The sequence below is a fragment of the Schistocerca nitens genome, chromosome 4 (genome assembly GCF_023898315.1).
Source record: "Schistocerca nitens isolate TAMUIC-IGC-003100 chromosome 4, iqSchNite1.1, whole genome shotgun sequence".
Lineage (NCBI taxonomy): Eukaryota > Metazoa > Arthropoda > Insecta > Orthoptera > Acrididae > Schistocerca > Schistocerca nitens.
The window spans coordinates 330,313,368-330,334,756 of NC_064617.1; the positions used below are offsets into that span (position 1 = coordinate 330,313,368).

General features: G+C 45.4%; 1 pseudogene; it reads right to left on the reverse strand.

Moving 5' to 3' along the window:
* Nucleotides 1-20,192: 20,192 nt before the first annotated feature.
* LOC126253965 (5S ribosomal RNA) lies at nucleotides 20,193-20,310 on the reverse strand (annotated as a pseudogene).
* Between the last annotated feature and the right edge of the window lie 1,079 nt (nucleotides 20,311-21,389).

A 21,389-nucleotide genomic window follows, 5' to 3' on the forward strand; every position in this document is an offset into this window, starting at 1 on the left:
AAATGGGGGGGTGCAGTTGCAACCATTTTTAACAATACTGCAAGGCATATGATCTCACGCGCCGTCGTGGCAAGGTGCTGCATGAAAGTGGTCTCTTTACGCAACGTCCAGTGCGCTGCGTCCCTTGACACCCGCACTTCGAGGGCATCGTTTGCGATGCTGCCAAAAGTGTAACGAACAGACCAAAGAGTAGTAGCCTGGTCTTCTCGTTTGAGAGGAAATTCAGTCCGAGTGGTGACTGTAGTGGACTGACAAGGCAGCCAGTCCACAGTAGTGACGGGTAGCCGAAAGGCACACGTACACACACGCCGACTGGCGCGAAGTCTGGAACAGGATTCGTAATGAATGCGATAAAGAAAAGAACGTAGCTACTAAAACACTTAACTTTTACTTCCTCCTTTGGTATACAGCAATCTTGATGATAGAAGTGAGACTCATTAAGATACATGCAATGTTACAAATGGCGCCTTGCTAAGGCGTAGCCATTAACTTAGCTGAAGGCTATTCTAACTGTCTCTCGGCAAATGAGAGAAAGGCTTCGTCAGTGTAGTCGCTAGCAACGTCGTCGTACCACTGGGGCGAGTGCTAGTACGTCTCTCTAGACCTGCCGTGTGGTGGCGCTCGGTCTGCAATTACTGACAGTGGCGACACGCGGGTCCGACATGTACTAATGGAACGCGGCCGATTTAAAGCTACCACCTAGCAAGTGTGGTGTCTAGCGGTGACACCACAGTGACTCTGGACGTACCCCGTTCATACAGTAAGAAATAGGAACACCTAAACAAATCACGTAATGCATGCAAAGAATATTATCGAACAAGATTGTTTTAGTGGCCCACATGTTACGATATCTGAGGTACGCTCACGGCCCTGACACCATTTTATGGATGACTATCTGTTATCCTCAGCTGCGGTCGCATTTCAGTGAAAGGAATTGAAATTGTGCATATTGCTTTATTGGACAGGAGGCCCCGTTCGGGATGTTTGTCCGCTTGGTGCAAATCATCTTATTTGACACCGATTCGGGGACTTGCGCGTCGGTTATGATAAAATAAGGACAAAACACAACCACACACACAAGCGCGCGCGCGTACACACACACACACACACACACACACACACACACACACACACACACACACACAAATTCCCAAGCCGAGGAAACCTCCTCCGGCTGCGAATCGAACCCGTGATCCAATGATTATGGATCAGCAATGGCAACCAAAAACCACGGCCTTTGGACACTCATCAGTAATTTTGCTACGATGAATGATGGTGACGACACTAAAATAAACTGTACTTATACGGATATGTCCGAAAGAAGAGACACCATATCCATATAGGTATACAGGGTGAGTCACCTAACACTACCGCTAGATATATTTCGTAAAGCACATCAAATACTGACGAATCGATTCCACAGACCGAACGTGAGGAGAGGTGCTAGTGTAATTGGTTAATACAAACCATACAAAAATGCACGGAAGTACGTTGTTTAACACAAACTAACGTTTTTTTTAAATGGAACCAAGTTAGTTTTGTTAGCACATCTGAACATATAAAGAAATACGTAATCAGTGCCGTTTGTTGCATTGTAAAATGTTAATTACATCCGGAGATATTGTAACCTAAAGTTGACGCTGGAGTACCACTCCTCCGCTGTTCGATCGTGTGTATCGGAGAGCACCGAATTACGTAGGGATCCAAAGGGAACGGTGATGGACCTTAGGTACAGAAGAGACTGGAACAGCACATTACGTCCACATGCTAACACCTTTTTATTGGTCTTTTTCACTGACGCACATGTACATTACCATGAGGGGTGTGACAGAAGTCTGCGCACCCGACAGGAGCTCACAAAACTTCATTGGACTGTTCTTCCTCATCCACCCTGCAGCCCAGATCTCGCTCTTTCCGACTTCCATATGTTTGGTCCAGTGACGGATGCACTCCGCGGGAAGAAATATGAGGGTGATTGGGAATTTGTTGGTGTGTTACCGTCGACCACTGGTGTGTTACCATGCCTTTCTCACTTATTTGGCTTTTTCTGCCCTCGTCCCGTTCCTCATCCATTACATATAGATACATTCCTGTCTCTTTTGCATTCACAGCATCAGTTTTGCACCTGGTGGCAAAATAGGAACTAATTTTTCCAGCTTAAATCGGTACCGCATTAAGACATTACAACATCTACCAAGTTTCGCTGTCATATGATAATTACGGTCTGCACTGGATCTTCCTTGCGGAGCCACCCGCATTGCCACCCACGCCGCCTCCGCCGCCTCCGCCGCCACCGCCGTCCCCGCCGCCCCCGCCAGTCAGCTCGCACGTTATTCGTTCGTTTCTTTCGTCAGTCGACTCGACTTAATCGAGTTATCGAGTAGTTGTACTTTCCTACGCAGCACCCATAACGCCCTTGCCGGCCGCGGTGGACGTGCGGTTCTCGGCGCTCCAGTCCGGAGCCGAGCTGCTGCTACGGTCGCAGGTTCGAATCCTGCCTCGGGCATGGGTGTGTGTGATGTCCTTAGGTTAGTTAGGTTTAAGTAGTTCTAAGTTCTAGGGGACTGATGACCACAGCAGTTGAGTCCCATAGTGCTCAGAGCCATTTGAACCATGATCGTGATTCTGATATGGAAGCGTTGTCTGTTTGTCCTACATCTAACTATCCTACTTTGCACACGCTGTCAAAATTTGCTTGTCTACCTGCATCTATTGCTACAGTAGAAAGAAGTTTTTCAACTCTGCGGCGTACAAAGACGTGGCTCAGGACGGCACTGTAGGAGGATCGACTTAATGGCTGAGCTCTCTTGAGCACTCACCCTGACATTGATTGTCCTATTGGCGATGTAATTAACCAATTTTCCAGGAATAATAGGGGCATCGAATTCATCATTTGAGGAAGAGAACCACAACTGTAACTTTTTTATAAGGTGGGATTTTCTTGTATATGTGTATAATCAGTTTAAATAAAACTTTCTTAAACTTTGCATTTGACTCGATTGTTTTTATTACGGTAAAACTAAAGTTAGCTGGAGATATATTTAGCTCGCCCTCCTTCAGGTTATTCTGTATCCTCCTCTGGAGTAGCTCCACTATAATTATAACCATACGGTACGTTGGCTAGTAAATGAAACAATCAGCAATCAGCAGGAGGCATCACATTTATTGGGGGGCACCTGTAAGAAGAGAGACGATGCATAGGTAATCTTACTGGACTTTTTAAGTCGATTAATAATATTTTGGTGACATTGTAGAAGCGTTGACCAACATTAGTCTACACCCCAGAGTGAAATGAAAACAATGTACTCTTGCAGACGTATCTGGAGAGCACAGAAATGAAGTGTGAGAAGTTATTTTATGCTATTTTGTGGTAAACTCAGCTTTCCGAATCGCAATTTAGACAAGAAAAATCTCATAACGCCAGAGATCAAACTGTTGTGTAAGACAGCCTCTCTCTCTCTTAAGAGCGATTCTCTAATGGTCCTACAAGTCGTAAAAGCTACGCTTACACAAAGCCACAATCGGCGTGGAACGCTCAAAGAGAAACGACGAATTAAGGCCGGTAATTGTCGAGAGCAATCCTCCTCGACGGAGCGTTCGTTTTCCGCTCCGAAACATTTGAATGACGCTTTGTGGCGACCCCGCGCGCTGCGCCCGTGCCATCTGTCGGCGGTGCGCGCTACTACCTGCGCGGGCCAAAAGAACAATTGCGCGAAAAAATCGCATTACCGCAACAGCCTTCAATTACGTGCTCATCAATTCTCCTACGGAACAGATAATATCCTGTTAGACGCATTATAATTTAGCGGACACGACCGAAAAAAAAGTGTGCAAAAAAGGGTTGGAATCGTCCGCCTCTGAGGGCTGAGCTTTTTGTATGTGGACGCTGCTGCAGAACGGAGGGGGATACTCCGCACAAACTGAAGTGAAATATACGTTATTGGTAGAGCAGGCGTTTTAATTAGCATCGTGGCCTTCTACTATTGCTATGTGCGCTTCCACTCGTCGACTGTCAGCAATCCACTTAATCTCCTATTCTGTCCCTATACACTCAGAATCCATTCTCTCTGCCACTCTCTCTCTCTCTCTCTCTCTCTCTCTCTCTCTCTGTGTGTGTGTGTGTGTGTGTGTGTGTGTGTGTGCGCGCGGGCGCAAAGATGGACAAAAGAGACTGCCATTCTATTAGTGAGAAAAGTGATAATTTTGCAAAAGATGGCAGTTTTTCTTAGAGCAGCTCTCGTCGGGTGTAATGGGTAAAAGAGATGATAATACGGAGAGATTAGAAGCAGTCTGATTATGTGCGGATGGGCGACACGATGAACTAGACAGCAAATTATTAAAGCAGCATTCTTGCAGCAAAATACCAAAATTGGTGAGGAGGCCACGATTTTTTCCTGATTATCGACAGAGAACAGGAGAGAAAGAGGAGAAGAATCAAGAGCTTAAAATTAAGCAGAAGATCGCCTCAGAAAAACAGAATATTATCAAAACACTGAAAGTGCGAGAAAAATACGTCATCACAGAATGTGAATGTATGCTGCACTAATGTCAATTGTGTACCAAGCAGATGAAGACGCATTTTACTAGGAAAAGTGGAGAGACTGCGAACTAAGCGGTAGAGCGGTCTGTGCCGAGAGAAGTCACTACTGATTTCCGTATTAGAAAGTGTATTGATCGATTAATGTTAAAAGGCTTTTAATATGATGACCATAGCACGCTCTAAAGTAGACAATAAAATGTTAATAAAGTGACCCCACACCACTCAAATACACTACTGACCGTTAAAATCGCTACACCAAGAAGAAATGCAGATGATAAACGAGTATTGATTGGACAAATATACACTCCTGGAAATGGAAAAAAGAACACATTGACACCGGTGTGTTAGACCCACCATACTTGCTCCGGACACTGCGAGAGGGCTGTACAAGCAATGATCACACGCACGGCACAGCGGACACACCAGGAACCGCGGTGTTGGCCGTCGAATGGCGCTAGCTGCGCAGCATTTGTGCACCGCCGCCGTCAGTGTCAGCCAGTTTGCCGTGGCATACGGAGCTCCATCGCAGTCTTTAACACTGGTAGCATGCCGCGACAGCGTGGACGTGAACCGTATGTGCAGTTGACGGACTTTGAGCGAGGGCGTATAGTGGGCATGCGGGAGGCCGGGTGGACGTACCGCCGAATTGCTCAACACGTGGGGCGTGAGGTCTCCACAGTACATCGATGTTGTCGCCAGTGGTCGGCGGAAGGTGCACGTGCCCGTCGACCTGGGACCGGACCACAGCGACGCACGGATGCACGCCAAGACCGTAGGATCCTACGCAGTGCCGTAGGGGACCGCACCGCCACTTCCCAGCAAATTAGGGACACTGTTGCTCCTGGGGTATCGGCGAGGACCATTCGCAACCGTCTCCATGAAGCTGGACTACGGTCCCGCACACCGTTGGGCCGTCTTCCGCTCACGCCCCAACATCGTGCAGCCCGCCTCCAGTGGTGTCGCGACAGGCGTGAATGGAGGGACGAATGGAGACGTGTCGTCTTCAGCGATGAGAGTCGCTTCTGCCTTGGTGCCAATGATGGTCGTATGCGTGTTTGGCGCCGTGCAGGTGAGCGCCACAATCAGGACTGCATACGACCGAGGCACACAGGGCCAACACCCGGCATCATGGTGTGGGGAGCGATCTCCTACACTGGCCGTACACCACTGGTGATCGTCGAGGGGACACTGAATAGTGCACGGTACATCCAAACCGTCATCGAACCCATCGTTCTACCATTCCTAGACCGGCAAGGGAACTTGCTGTTCCAACAGGACAATGCACGTCCGCATGTATCCCGTGCCACCCAACGTGCTCTAGAAGGTGTAAGTCAACTACCCTGGCCAGCAAGATCTCCGGATCTGTCCCCCATTGAGCATGTTTGGGACTGGATGAAGCGTCGTCTCACGCGGTCTGCACGTCCAGCACGAACGCTGGTCCAACTGAGGCGCCAGGTGGAAATGGCATGGCAAGCCGTTCCACAGGACTACATCCAGCATCTCTACGATCGTCTCCATGGGAGAATAGCAGCCTGCATTGCTGCGAAAGGTGGATATACACTGTACTAGTGCCGACATTGTGCATGCTCTGTTGCCTGTGTCTATGTGCCTGTGGTTCTGTCAGTGTGATCATGTGATGTATCTGACCCCAGGAATGTGTCAATAAAGTTTCCCCTTCCTGGGACAATGAATTCACGGTGTTCTTATTTCAATTTCCAGGAGTGTATTATACTAGAACTGACATCTGATTACATTTTCACGCAATTTGGATGCATAGATCCTGAGAAATCAGTACCCAGAACAACCACCACTGGCCGTAGTAACGGCCTTGATACGCCTGAGCATTGAGTCAAACAGAGCTTGGATGGCGTGTACAGGTACAGCTGCCCATGCAGCTTCAACACGATACCACAGTTCATCAAGTGTAGTGACTGGAGTATTGTGACAAGCCAGTTACTCGGCCACCATTGACCAGACGTGTTCAGTTGGTGAGAGATCTGGAGAATGTGCTGGCCAGGGCAGCAGTCGAACATTTTCTGTATCCAGAAAGAGCCGTACGATCTGCAACACGCGGTCGTGCATTATCCTGCTGAAATGTAGGGTTTCGCAGGGATCGAATGGAGGGTAGAGCCACGGGTCGTAACGTATCTGTAATGTAACGTCCACTATTCAAAGTGTCGTCAATGCGAACAAGAGGTGACCGAGACGTGTAACCAATGGCACCCCATACCATCACGCCGGGTGATACGCCAGTATGGCGACGACGGATACACGCTTCCAATGTGCGTTCACCGCGATGTCGCCAAACACGGATGCGACCATCATGATGTTGTAAATAGAACCTGGATTCATCCGAAAAAATGACGTTTTGTCATTCGTGCACCCCGGTTCGTCGTTTAGTACACCATCGCAAGCGCTCCTGTCTGTGATGCAGCGTCAAGGGTAACCGCAGCCATGGTTTCCGAGTTGATAGTCCATACTGCTGCAAACGTCGTCGAACTGTTCGTGCAGATGGTTGTTGTCTTGCAAACGTCCCCATCTGTTGAGACGTGGCTGCACGGTCCGTTATAGCCATACGGCCAAGATGCTAGTGATACGAGGACGTATTACCCTCCTGAACCCACCGATTCCATATTCTGCTAACAGTCATTGGATCTCGACCAACGCGAGCATTTTCGCGATACGATAAACCGCAATCGCGATAGGCTACAATGCGACATTTATTAAAGTCGGAAACGTGATGGTACGTATTTCTCCTCCTTACACGAGGCATCACAACAACGTTTCACCAGGCAACGCCGGTCAACTGCTGTTTGTGTATGGGAAATCGGTTGGAAACTTTCTTCATGTCAGCACGTTGTAGGTGTCGCCACCGGCGTCAAACTTACGTGAATGCTCTGGAAAGCTAATCATTTGCATATTTGCAGTTTTCGGTTAAATTTCGCGTCTGTAGCACGTCATCTTCGTGGTGTAGCAAATTTAATGGCCAGCAGTGTACATCGTAATGTGGACTTCCACGGTTCCGTTGTTGTGCTTAAAAAACTGTGTTCGTTTATCGTAATAGCACATGCCGTTCCAATTCCCTTTCTGAACATTTGTAGGAGGTTTATCAGTGAAGCCAACTAAGGCGACGGTGCTCCGGAATGACTGTGGGAATTAATGGTTTTTTCCGGTTAAATTGTTCATTTACGCCAGGGGAGGCCAAGAGTTCGGCACGCGGGCCAAAGTGCTCAGTTCCGACACACATTTCCCCCACCGCCACTCCGCGCTGTCACTGTGGGAGGAGGGAGATGAGGATGCTGCGAACGCGCTATATATAAAAGACAATGCAGTCACTCTGCATAGGACTTGGTTTTAACAGTCGTCAACAACGTAGATCACAAATAAAACACTTTTTCATTGTTAATTAATTACTTTTGGCGTGCTAAACACTGTCATGATACGGACAGACACAGACAATTCACAGAGTTTCGCACTCAAATTATCACGTACTCGTGAGTTATTTAGTTTCACAATGGAAGAACAGTCTTTAACACAAATATGTCGATTGAAATACACTGGAGGGCCAAAGAAATTGGTATAGGCATGTATATTCAAATACAGAGATATGTAAACAGGCAGAATACGGCACTGCGTTCAGCAACGCCTATGTAAGACAACAAATGTCTGGCACAGTTGTTAGAACGGTTACTGCTGCTACAGTGGCAGGTTATCAAGATTTAAGCGAGTTTCAACGTGGTGTTATAATTGGCGCACAAGCGAGAGGACACAGCATCTTCGATGTGGCGAATTTCCCCTACGACCATTTCTCGAGTATACTGTCAATATCAGGAGTCCGGTAAAACATCAGATCTCTGACATCGCTGCGGTCGGAAATAGATCCTACAGGAATGGGACTAACGACGATTGAAGAGAATCGTTCAACGTAACAGAAGAGCAACCATTCCGCATATTGATGGGCCATCAACAAGTGTCATCGATATAGGCTTTAGGTGCGGAAGGGCCACTCGTGTGCTCCTGATGACTGCCTCGCCTGGACCCGTCAACACCGACAGTGGACTGTTGATGACCGAAAACATGTTACCTGGTCGAACGAGTCTCGTTTCAAATTGTATCGAACGGATGGTCGTGTACGGCTATGGAGACAACCTCATGAATCCATGGACGCTACATGTCAGCAGGAGACTGTTCAAGCTGGTGGAGGCTCCATAATGGTGTTGGGCGTGTGCAGTTGGACCACTGATGCGCCTAAAAACGACTCTGACAGGTGACACGTACGTGAGCATCCTGTCTAGTCACCTGCATCCATTCATGTCCATAGTGCATTCCGACGGACTTGGGCAATTCCGGGAAGGGAGTGTGACACTCTACACGTCCAAAATTGCTACAGAGTGGCTCCAGGAATACTCTTCTGAATTTAAACACTTCCGCTGGCCACCAGATTCCCCAGACAAGAGCGTTATTGAGCATATCTGAGATGCCTTGCAACGTTCTGTTCAAAAGAGGTCTCCACCCCCTCGTACTCTTACGGATTTAAGGACAGACCTGCAGGATTTTTGTGTCGATTCCCTGCAGCACTACTTCAGATACTAGTCGAATCCATGTTACGTCATGTTGCGGCACTTTTGCGTGCTCGGGGGGGGGGGGGGGTGAGGCTAAATGATATTAGGCAGGCGTGCCAGTTTCTTTGGCTCTTGGCTCTTCAGCGTATTATAGCACCTTAGCGACGTCATTATGAACACTCGGAAACTTTACCTGAGGAAAGCAATAAAGAAGTACTAGACGGTTGTATCGTAAAAAGCTATGTCGCTATAACTGGGATTGCCTTGCAGATCGATCAGTCACTGCTGCACCTACATAGGGGCACTTTTGGAGTAAGTTTGGCAGTGTCCTCAAAACCTTTATGAAAGTATCCTTGTAATTCGTTCAAGGCCACAATGAATTCTTCAAATCGCGCGTTTCCTTTAACACCAGAAAGCTTAGGCAACTGGACTGTCTTTGTCAGAATGTCTCCCTCCTACAACGCAATTTTCATTTTAAATGCACCCCATCAAATCAGAATGAAGTTACCTTGTAATACGTTCTGCGGGTACTGTGCATTCAGATCTACTTAAAATGCGAAATATGTAACCCATTCTGTAAGTTCTAATTTTAGTTCCTGCACTCCTTCTTTTTTCATACATTCAACAACAGCGAGTTTTAAATAGAAAAATCGTTCGAACGTACTATGCGGTAATATATGAAGTCTCTATACTCCTCGTTCAGCTCCACTGAAAACTGTTGCAACTGACAATGTGCTCTATGCAGGCTAATTTTGCACAAATTGTTCCTTGATGTACAGTACAATGAATCCTGCCTGATGATCGTTATTATTTTTTTGCTCTTTCACTGTTAATCAAATCTTCAAATTCTTTCTGTATGTACTGTAATGACGTTTCATAGCAAACATGCGGTAACCGTCGCTTATGCGAAAATTAAATTCTAATCCCTCTCTTCTCCTGTCATTCGCGTTCATTTCAAAGGATTCAATACATTGCTAGCTGCCTCTTTTTGTGTAAACAGCCAAAGGACCTGTGAACTTCCTTCATACCACAAACAACTAGCGAAGAGTAAACGCTGCTGACACCACAATTACGGTTCTGCTGACTTTAGATAATTGCGCCGACCGAAGAACGCCGTTCCGCGTTATCCCGAGAACGACCGAGCAGAGCCGAGTGACAGGCCAGGCCTTGATCCTTCCGGGGTCTGCAGACGTTGCACACATCAAATCTGGAAAGACATGGCCGGCCTGATATTTCACGATAGCTCTTTGCCATCTTATCGTCCCGCTGTGGACCAGAGAACATGTGACGCACTACAGCTACTACGATAGTCAGATACCGCGAGAGATACACTATGTGATCAAATGTATCCGGATACACCAAAAACCAAACATTATTCATATTAGGTGCATTGTACTGCCACCTACTGCCCGGTACTACGTAACAGAGACCTCAGTAGTCATTAGACATCGTGAGAGAGCAGAATGGGGCGCTCCGCGGAACTCACGGACTTTGACATGGTCAGATGATTGGGTGTCACTTGTGTCATACGTCTATACACGAGATTTCCACACTCATAAACATAACTAGGTCCACTGTCCCGATGTGATAGTGAAGTGGAAACGTGAAGGAATACGTACAGCACGAAAGCATACAGGCGACCTCGTCTGTTGACTGACAGAGACCGCCGACAGTTGAAGAGGATCGCAATGTGTAATAGGCATACATCTGTCCAGACCATCAAACAGGAATTCCAAACTGCATCAGGATCCACTGAAAATACTATGACAGTTAGGCGGGAGGTGAGAAAACTTGGATTTCATGGTCGAGCGGCTGCTCATAAGCCACACATCTTGCCGGTAAATGCCAAAAGACGCCTCGCTTGGTGTAAGGAGCGTAAACATTGGGCGACTGAACAGTGGAAAAATGTTGTATGGAGTGACGAATCACGGTACACAATGTGGCGATCCGATGGCAGGGTGTGGGTATGGCGAATGCTTGGTGAACGTCGTCTGCCAGTGTGTACAGTGCCAACAGTAAAATCCGGAGGCGGTGGTGTTACGGTACGGTCGTGTTTTTCATGGAAGGGGACCTGCACCCCTTGTTGTTTTGCATGGAACTATCACAGCACAGGCCTACATTAATGTTTTAAGCACCTTCTTGCTTCCCGCTGTTGAAGAGCAATTCGGGGATGACGATTGCGTCTTTCATCACTATAGAGCACCTGTTCACAATGCACGGCCTGTGGCGGAGTGGCCCTGTAATGGACTGAGCTGCACAGAGTCCTCACCTACATCCTAAAGAACATCCATGGGATGTTTCGGAACGCCGACTTCGTACCAGCCCTCACCAACCGACATCGATACCTCTCCTCAGTGCAGCACTCCGTGAAGCATGGGCTGCTATTCCCCAAGAAACCTTGCAGCACCTGACTGAACGTATACCTGCGAGAGTGGAAGCAGTCATCAAGGCTGAGGGTGGGCCAACACCATACTGAATTCCAGCATCACTGGTGGAGGACGCCACGAACTTGTCATTTTCAGCCATGTGTCCGGATACATTTATTAACATAGTGTAAGTCTCAAGTGAGTCACTAAGTAGGTACATTTTTCTGATGGCAGCCATTATTTCGACTCATCAGTGATTCCTTACCTCAGAACAAAATATTATGTGGTAGATACAGATAAAGAACAGTGGAGAGGTTGAAACAGAGTAAGTTTTTTGAGAAGAAAGAAATCCGAATATTTTAGATTTTACATTCAGGAACAGAATGCTCTCATGCGCGAAATTTTTGTCCCAGATTTTCTTTTTGTGAATTGGACGGAAATCGGTAGATGTGATGTACATGTTCGGGCCCAGGAAATGACCTGGGGGGGTCTCTGCAGACTTCATGAGACTCTGGCATAAAATGGGGGTGATACGCGATTACAAGAACTCAGCAAGAGAGTTCTCACAGCCTCTGTCACCTAAATTCTCCAACTTCCTACCTATACATGGTGCCCCTGTGAAGCCGAGCTACTCAGCGGAAGGTTGGGAAACCAACCCCAGAGGGAAACTGAGTCGGTGAGCAGATAGGAGTTGGAGGACAGTGGAAGGCAACGGGAAACCACCACTGAACTATCCCAAGAAAACCACATGGCTTCGCTCAGCTCAAAATGTTCCGGAGTTTCAAGTTCCCTGATCGGATCTCCGGGGGGAACCAGGTTGAGAGGAGCTTCACGAAGAGTAAGAAGGTGCAATGAGAAGCACTGCATAGGAACATGGAATGTAAGATCCATGTATCAAGGAAAACTAGACATAGTGAAAAGAGAAATGGAGAAAATTAACATCGATATATTTGGAATAAGTGAAATGAGGTGGACTGGCATGGGAGAATTTGCTTCGGATGGCCATATGGTGTATTATTCTGGGCACGATAACAACAGAAGTAATGGAGTAGCCTTCATAGTTAGTGATAAAGTGAGAAAAGCTGTAATGGGATGCAAATATAAAAATGATAGAATGATGTCCATCAGACTTCAAGGTCAGCCCCTCAACATCACAGTAATTCAGGTTTATGCACCAACAATCGATGCTGGAAAAGAAATTATTGACCAGTTCTATGGAGATTTACAAGAATTACTACTGTCAACACCAAAAAAGGATATCGTCTTCATAGTTGGAGATTGGAATGCAAAAGTGGGAAATCAAGCTGTAGAAGGTATAACAGGGAAATATGGTCTTGGTACAACAAATGAAGCTGGACAGAGACTCCTAGAATTCTGCCAAGAAAATTCATTGATAATTACTAATACACTGTTTCAACTACCAAAACGACACCTATATACCTGGACTTCGCCAGATAGCCAACACCGGAACCAAATTGATTACATACTTTGTAATCAGAGGTGGAAGAGCGCGGTTCAGTCAGGTACAACAAGACCTGGGACTGACTGCGGATCAGATCATGAGCTCCTGATTGCAAAATTTAGGCTGAAACTTCAGAATGTAGCAAAAAGTATCCCAACTGGCAGACACGACCTTAACTCTATACCCTCCTACTACGCTGTAGAGGTACAAAACAGATTTAATGTATTACAGCTGGAGGACAAAAGCTCGCAAGAGATGTGGACAGAAGTAGCTAATACTGTCAAGGAGGCCGCAGAGAAACACATTCCCAAGAAAAGGAACAGTAAGAAGGCTAGATGGCTATCAGTTGGCGCACTGCAAGTTGCAGAAGAACGAAGGAAATCAAAAATCAAGGGAGATAGATCAGCTATGTTTGAATTAAATAAAGATTTTCAGAAATTAGCTAGAAGAGATAAAAATATATTCTTTAATGAACAGTGCAAGGAAATTGAAGATAGTAACGGAATGGGGAAGACAAGAGATCTTTATAAGAAAATTAGAGAAATTAAAGGAAAATTCGAGGCAAAAATAGAAATGATAAAAGATAGAAACGGGAAAGATCTGAGTGAAGCAGAGGATGTTAAGGAAAGATGGGCAGAATATGTAGAAGACCTATACAAGAAAGAACTGCATAATGACAGGGCTCCTACTGCTGATGTTAATGTTAATTTAGAACTAGAGCCAGATATTTTGGAGAGCGAAATCCAGTGGGCCCTTGAAAATATGGCTGATAAGAAAACTAGTGGACATGATGAAATACCAGCAGTATTGTTTAAAGTCACTGGAATGGATGCAGTGAAAGTGCTGCACTCAATATGTCAAAAAATATGGATCACGCAGCAGTGGCCAGAAGACTGGAAAAGATCAGTATTGATCCCCATTCCAAAGAAGGGAATTTCTAAAGAATGCTCAGATTACCGAACAATCGCACTTATTTCGCATGCTAGCAAAGTTATGTTGAAAATCTTACAAAATAGACTTCGCCAATATCTAGATCGAGAGCTACCAGAAGAGCAAGCTGGATTTAGGAAAGGAAGAGGAACTAGAGATCAAGTTGCTAACATTCGGTGGATTATGGAAAAAGCGAGAGAATTCCAGAAAGATGTGTACCTCTGCTTTATTGACTACGCCAAAGCCTTTGACCACGTCGATCACAATAAATTATGGAACGTACTGAAAAACATGGGTGTACCAGATCACCTCATTCATCTGATACGGAGTTTATACCTTGACCAAGAAGCCACGGTGAGAACTATGTATGGAACAACGAAATGGATAAAGATTCAGAAAGGGGTCCGGCATGGCTGCATACTGTCACCGTACTTATTCAATCTGTATGCAGAACATGTTATGAGGAATGCGAGGCTAGATGAAGGAGAAACGGGAATTAAAATAGCTGGAATAAATGTAAACAACCTCAGGTACGCGGATGATACGATCCTGTTGGCAGAAAGTGAAGAAGATTTGAGAACACTCTTACTGAAGGTGAAAGACGAAAGTGAAAAGGCCGGTCTTATGCTGAATGTGAAGAAAACGAAAATTATGGCAACTACACCTACCAATTCGTGGGATATAGCAGGAGAAACCATGGAGGTAGTGACCACATTCAGTTATCTCGGTTCCCAGATCTCTGCTGATGGCGACTGCAGCCACGAAATCCGGAGGCGCCTGTTGCTCTGTAGACAGGCGATGTCAAACCTTGACAAGGTTATAAGGTCCAGAGATATAACACTAGCAACAAAGATCCGTATTGTGATGGCTATGGTCTTTCCAGTTGTGTGGATGTGAGACCTGAACCATTAGAAAGGCTGAACGGCAAAGAATTGACTCCTTCGAATTGTATTGTTGGAGGAAACTTCTTAGAGTTCCATGGACTGCAAAGGGAACCAACATATCAATATTGGAGCAAATAAAACCATATTTCTCCCTGGAAGGTCTAATGTTAAAACAAAAGCTGACCTACTTTGGACACACAATACGAAGGCATGCCTCGCTGGAAAAAACATTAATGCTGGGGAAGCTTGAAGGAACTAGAAGAAGAGGACGTCAGAGGATGAGATGGATCGATGGCATCACAGAAGCAATGTGTTCCAACCTGGAAGGTCTACGAGATAAAGTGCAGGACAGGAAAAAGTTGCGTGATTTGGTTCATGGGGTCACGAAGAGTCGGAACCGACTAAACGAATAGAGAGAGAGAGAGATGTACATGCTCGGACAAACAAATCATTACATTTCAGAAAAACTGAATTATTTTTCAAGAGAAAGAGCTTCACAAATTGAGTACGTAAATACATGTTAGTCCACTTCTGGCCCTTATGCAAACAGTTATTTGGCTTGACATTTGTTTTCAGATTTGTTTGATGTCCTCCTGTGTCAAATTATGTCCAATTGGTGCGCTAGATCGTCAAAACTTCGAGTTGCTTGGCTGCCCCTGTCCTTAATACCCCAATCGTTCTCAATTGGGGTAAGATCCAGCGACCTTAACAGCCATGTTAAATTTTGGCAATCACGAAGACAAGCAGTAGAAACTCACGCCATGTGCGGATGGGCATATCTTGCAGAAATTTAAGCCCAGGGTGGCATGCTATGAGGGGCAACAAAATGGGGCCTAGAAAATTGTATAAAAGCCAACAGGATCCTATTGTGAAAAGAAATGGAACCCCAGACCATCACTACTGGTTGTCGGGCCGTATGGCGCGCGACAGTCTTGTTGATATGTCACCGCTGTCTGGGGCATCTCCGGACACGTCTTCTGCCTGGAATACCATTGACTTGAGTAGAACTCTCTTCAATGATGAGTCCCACTTCATACAGAAGAAAGGACTGGGAATGAAGGAGCTTTTGAAACTACATCACACAGTCACATGGGTGCAGCTGGTATTCCTGCTCAGTATCTAGCAGCGTAGGACCCTATAAGCGAAAGTTCTGTGCATTCACGACACCGTGCAAAGTAATATGTGTTTTGTCCATCCAAAGAATGTTCCCGGCCACTTGTCATCCATTTACATGCGTGCCAAAAAACGAACGGCAAAGACACGGCGTTGTAGCCTACCTTGCGGCTTCGTTTGATGCACAGTCTGAATAATGTACGGATGTCAGTGTAAATTCCGCCGCAAAATCTTTTGAATTGTTGGCTAAAGGAGAGACAATTCCAGTGACGCAGCTCGAGCACCGGCATGTGCTGCACGGTCGCCTGTAGCTACAGCAACTTAATTAACAGCTGCCATGGGAATGGGCCGCCTTCCTCTCCCTGCTACACTACTTAATTCCCCTGTTTCTTCAAGTTTCTTGATGTTATTCTTTAGCCCATTTATTGACACGGGGCCTCATGGTAGTTGTTTCTGTCACCGATATTCCCACAATGGTGCGCCGTTCTTGCTGCCCTTCTGATAAAACAAATTTACCAGTAGTTAACGGTCCTTCTTTTTCACAGACGTTGTTTTTCGTAAGGAAAATTTCAACTTTCTTAATCATTTACACCGACAGTCACATTACAACAGAAATCAAATCAACGTGAAACGGCAAACAGGAAACATTTCACATTCCGACTGCTTACAGCGCCGTATTATCACCTGGTTATACAAAGCGGAACTAGTATATCTTTCAGCACAGTCCGCGAGCGCACCGATTAATTCATATAGCTACGATGTTTCAGCGTCCTCCGATGTAGACAGCGGACAGAGCACAACTTGGAACCCCATCGTTTATTTATAACCATCCCGTAGAAACAGCAGGACGCACAGAGACACGATAGAAATTTGGAAACACAAAAACAACTTTAAAGTAAATGGGACCAATAGGACGATACTTAGTGCTAAATAAAGCAAAAGTTTCATCCCTTTTGCAATACAAGATCCTTAGGATACTTGCTTTCACAGGTTCTTGGCTTGTCTGATCAATAGTTAGCTTTAGGCTGTCCTCAATATTTGACGTCTCTCTCTTGTCTTCACCTGCAGGAAAATTAATTTTTTCCGTTTACTCCGAGCAGTGCCTTGTAACAATCCGATTATTTGAGAGACAACAATTTATTTTAATATTCAGTTTCAATTTCGTCGCTTTTTTGCTCACAATGGTGGCTGACCGCAGAAGAATCTCCGGCGGATAGAGTGATCAGCAATCTGTTATTGTTTGCAGATGACGCCATGGTGGACGGGAAAGTGTCGACGTTGAATGATAGGAGGAGGATATAAGAAGACGTACACAGAATTCCTGTTTGATGCAGTTTTGCCAACTTCTTCTAAATGTAAAAAAAAATGTAAGTTAATGCAGTACGAAAAATAATCCCTTAATGTTCGAGTACACTACTAGCGATGTACAGCTTGCCTGAATCTCTAGGCATAACGTTACAAAGCGATATGAAATGGAACGAGCACTCAAGTTTAGTAATTGTAAAGGTGAATGGTCAAATACGGTTTATAGCAGAATTTTAGGATACTATAGCTCATCTATAAAAAGAGACCTGCATAACTCAGTAGTGTGACCTGTTGTTGAGTACTGCTTGAGTGTTTGGGAACCTTACCAGGTCAGACCAAAGGAAAACATCGAAGCTATTCAGGGGCCTGCTCCTAGAGTTGTTAACAGTAGATACGATCAACACACAATTATTACGGAGATTGTTGGTACATTCAAATAGGAATCCCTAGAGGGGAGGCGACTTCCTTTCGCGAATACGATTGTAAAAATTTAGGGAACGTGTATTTTCAGCTGACTGCAGAACGATTCTACTGTTGGGAACGTACAACTCGCGCAAGGTTCTAATCAATTGGCTGTGACCACTATGGGACTTAACATCTGAGGTCATCAGTCCCCTAGAACTTATAACTACTTAAACCTAACTAACCTAAGGACACCACACACATCCAAGCCCGAGGCAGGAATCCAACCTGCGACTGAAGCGGCTAAAACCGCTCGGCCACTCCGGCCGGCCTCACGCAAGGACCGTGAAGACTACGTAAGAGAAATAACGGCTGTTGCGGAGGCAAATAGACAGTAGTTTCCTGTCGCTCCATTTGCAAGTGGAACAGCGAAAGGAATGAGTATTAGTGGTAGAAGATGCCTACGGCCATGTACCGTATGGACGTAGATGCAGATGCAGGTGTACACGCTAGTGCACCTGAAGAACAAAATGGGTACCAAATTAGGATTTTATACGACACGGATTTCAGAACCGCTCCAATTACCTGGCCTTACAATTAGTTTTTCTGTCGTTTCCTTAATTTCCTTCATACGAATTCCTCTGGTGGTGGCCATAGGACATTCCTTTCCGTAGCGTTATATTTATTTCTTTGCTTCCAGCAATCAAGATGTAGGCAGGATGTAAATACTAGCTTTTTACCCTCTTTCGAGGGCAACGTAGTTAAATCTATGTTTTTTAGTTACTTCCGTGATGGTAATGCCTATATAAAGTCGTCCTTTATAAATACATAATTAAAAAACAAAAGAGGTGTTTTATGTAAAACTGTGGATGTCACGCTTACATTGTGAACCAGTTGTAGCTGCTAAGTGTCGGTAGCAGCGTCATAGCTCCACAAGGAAATTTGTGAAGATTCTTCATACATTTTGAATGGAGATATTAAAAAGGTAAAATGCAGCTTTTGAACGATTGGACTATGTTTCTTTTCCCTTACTTGCCTGAACAAAAAGCTATTCATAATAATGCCAGATTTTTGCGACTGAAGATTGTGGCTTAAAAACTTCCATTGTTTCCGTGCAGCTCATCAGATGTCTTTAATGAGGTTACACGTCATACTCTCTCATATCCTTGTAGACACATTATAGTGAAATATTACTAAGGCTGAGTTTCTTAAATAAGCTGGCGGAAAAAAACCGCAACACCACGAACGAGAAGTGCGACATAATATTGGTAGGTGTGTCTATTAAAATTTTACGCCAGTCCCATAAGACTAACTCTAGCAGTGCCACTATGAGAATGATGCAAATCACATTTGCTTTAAATACACGCTCTAACGGTCATGAGCATTAGTTACCTTTGAGACTGGACGTGGTGGGTTGATGTTAGCCAAGAATTGCTTTCAGGTGCAAAGACACCATTATCAACACCTCACTGAGTCGAAAGAGGTCGCGCAATAGCGCTACGAGACGCTTCTGCGATACTACAGAAAGACTTGGCAGGAATGTAGCCACTGTACATGATTGCTGGTAGCGGTTGTCAAGAGTGTGTACTTTCGCAAGAAGACAGGGCTCCGGACGGCCTCGTGGCACTACCGAGTTGGAAGGCCACCATATTCGGCGTTGGCTCTGGCGCATTGTACTGCATCTGCCGCAGCAATTTAAGCAGCATTTGGCATCAAAGAGACACAACGCACTGTTAAAACTCGGGTACTTCAAGGGCAGCTCCTAGACACAAGCCATGTGGCGAATATTCCACTGACCCCAAACCACCGCCATTTGCGGCTTCTGTAGTGTCAAGCGAGCGTTTATTGGAGGGCAGGGTGGAGGTCTGTTGTGTTTTCTGATGAAAGCTGGTTGTGCGTCGGTGCCAGTGATGGCCGTGTCTTGCTTAGAAGGACGTCAGTTCAGGGGCTGCAACCAACCTGTCTGCATGCTGGACCTATTCCTGGAGGTGTGCCCTGGGATGCGATTTCTTATGCCAGCAGGAGCACTGTCGTGGCTATCCCACACACGCTGACTTTAAATGTGTACGTCAGTCTAGTGATTCGACCTGTTGTGCTACCTTTCACGAACAGCATTCCAGAGGGTGTTTTCCAATAGGATAACGCTTGCCCACATTCCTCTGTTGTAGCCCAACATGCTTAACAGAGTGGCGACATGTTGTCCTGGCATGCTCGATCGCCAGACCTGTCTCTAAAAGAGCAAATATGAGGGATCATAGGACGATAACACAAGCGTCATCCACGAACAGAATTAACCAACCTTGTATTGACCGACCAAGTGTAACAAGCATTGCAGTCCATTACACAATACATTTCACACACACATTTGGCAGCTGTACAACACAATGCATGCACGTTTGGAATATTAACCATTACATGTATTAAATTCACTCCGTCTTCAGGCCACAAGTGGCCCATCGGGACCATCCGACAGCCGTGTCATCCTCAGATGAGGATGCAGATAGGAGGGGCGTGTGGTCAGCACACTGCTCTCCCGGTCGTTATGATGGTTTTCTTTGACCGGAGCCGCTACTATTCGGTCGAGTAGCTCCTCAATTGGCATCACCAGGTTGAGTGCACCCCGGAAAATGGCAACAGCGCATGGCAGCCCGGATGGTCACCCATCCAAGTGCCAGCCACGCCCGACAGCGCTTACCTTCGGTGATCTGACGGAAACCGGTGTATCCACTGCGGCAAGGCCGTTGCCATTACATGTATTAACTAAACAAATGTGTTTCACGCATTTCATTACTCTACATCAATTATTTTTAGTGTTACGACTTTAAGTCAGTGTAATATTACCATATCAATTAAGAAAAATCTCACGAGACAATCTGCGAATCAAATATTTCGCTGTTGACATACAGTATGTAAGGCTCTGTGGTATTCGATAACATGCTATCATTAATACATTGCAGGCAACTGACGATCATTTTGTTCGATTACGATAGTGACAAGAAACACAAAAGCGCCTTAAATAATAATCAATATAGTAGTGTAGCTATTTCACTAATTATCTTATTACACAGATTATTATACAGCCAAGGACACTCGACGTGTTACCTAGTATGGTTACCTTCCATTCAGAAGGCTGTTGCAAGCAGCGACTGCTATATTGACTTGTAAATAATGGATTTCAGCCATCAGTCGTCCGTTTGAAATTTTATTGGCAGATCTAGATTTCAGCTAGAAACTAACCATTCTCAATGCACTATCATTTTTGATCAATGCATGCCTGTTGGTCAGGCTTCATCCACAGTTCATTGAATACTCAATGAACTGTGGATCAAGCCCAACCATCAGCCATTACATGCAATGATCAAAAATGGTAGCGCATTGAGAATGGTTAGTTTCTAGCTAAAATCTAGATCTGCGAATAAAATTTCAAAAGGACGACTGATAGCTGAAATCTATTATTTACATGTTACCTAGTGACAAAAGAGCTGTACACAGTGTTTTGTATTGTCAGACATTTTCGTTTGCTACGACGTTAAGTCGTAACTTTGAAGTGTGTAACACCCCATAAATTTGTCAAAGCCAGGCGGTTGATCGACTTTTATAACAAAACGAGCGTGGTGGCATTCTGTGTTTTTACTGGAAATTCTGTAGCTACAGGAGCGTTTTGATTTGCGGAATATGTACGCGTTGGTGCAGCGAACGCTGCATTGCGCGTCCTATATTAAGTTACACGAGTTATGCTCTGGAGAGGCTCACAAAGTTGGCTGCGATAGCAAGATACATCCGATATTCCAGAGCTTAGAGAAGGAATGGAAGGATGAGGAAGTC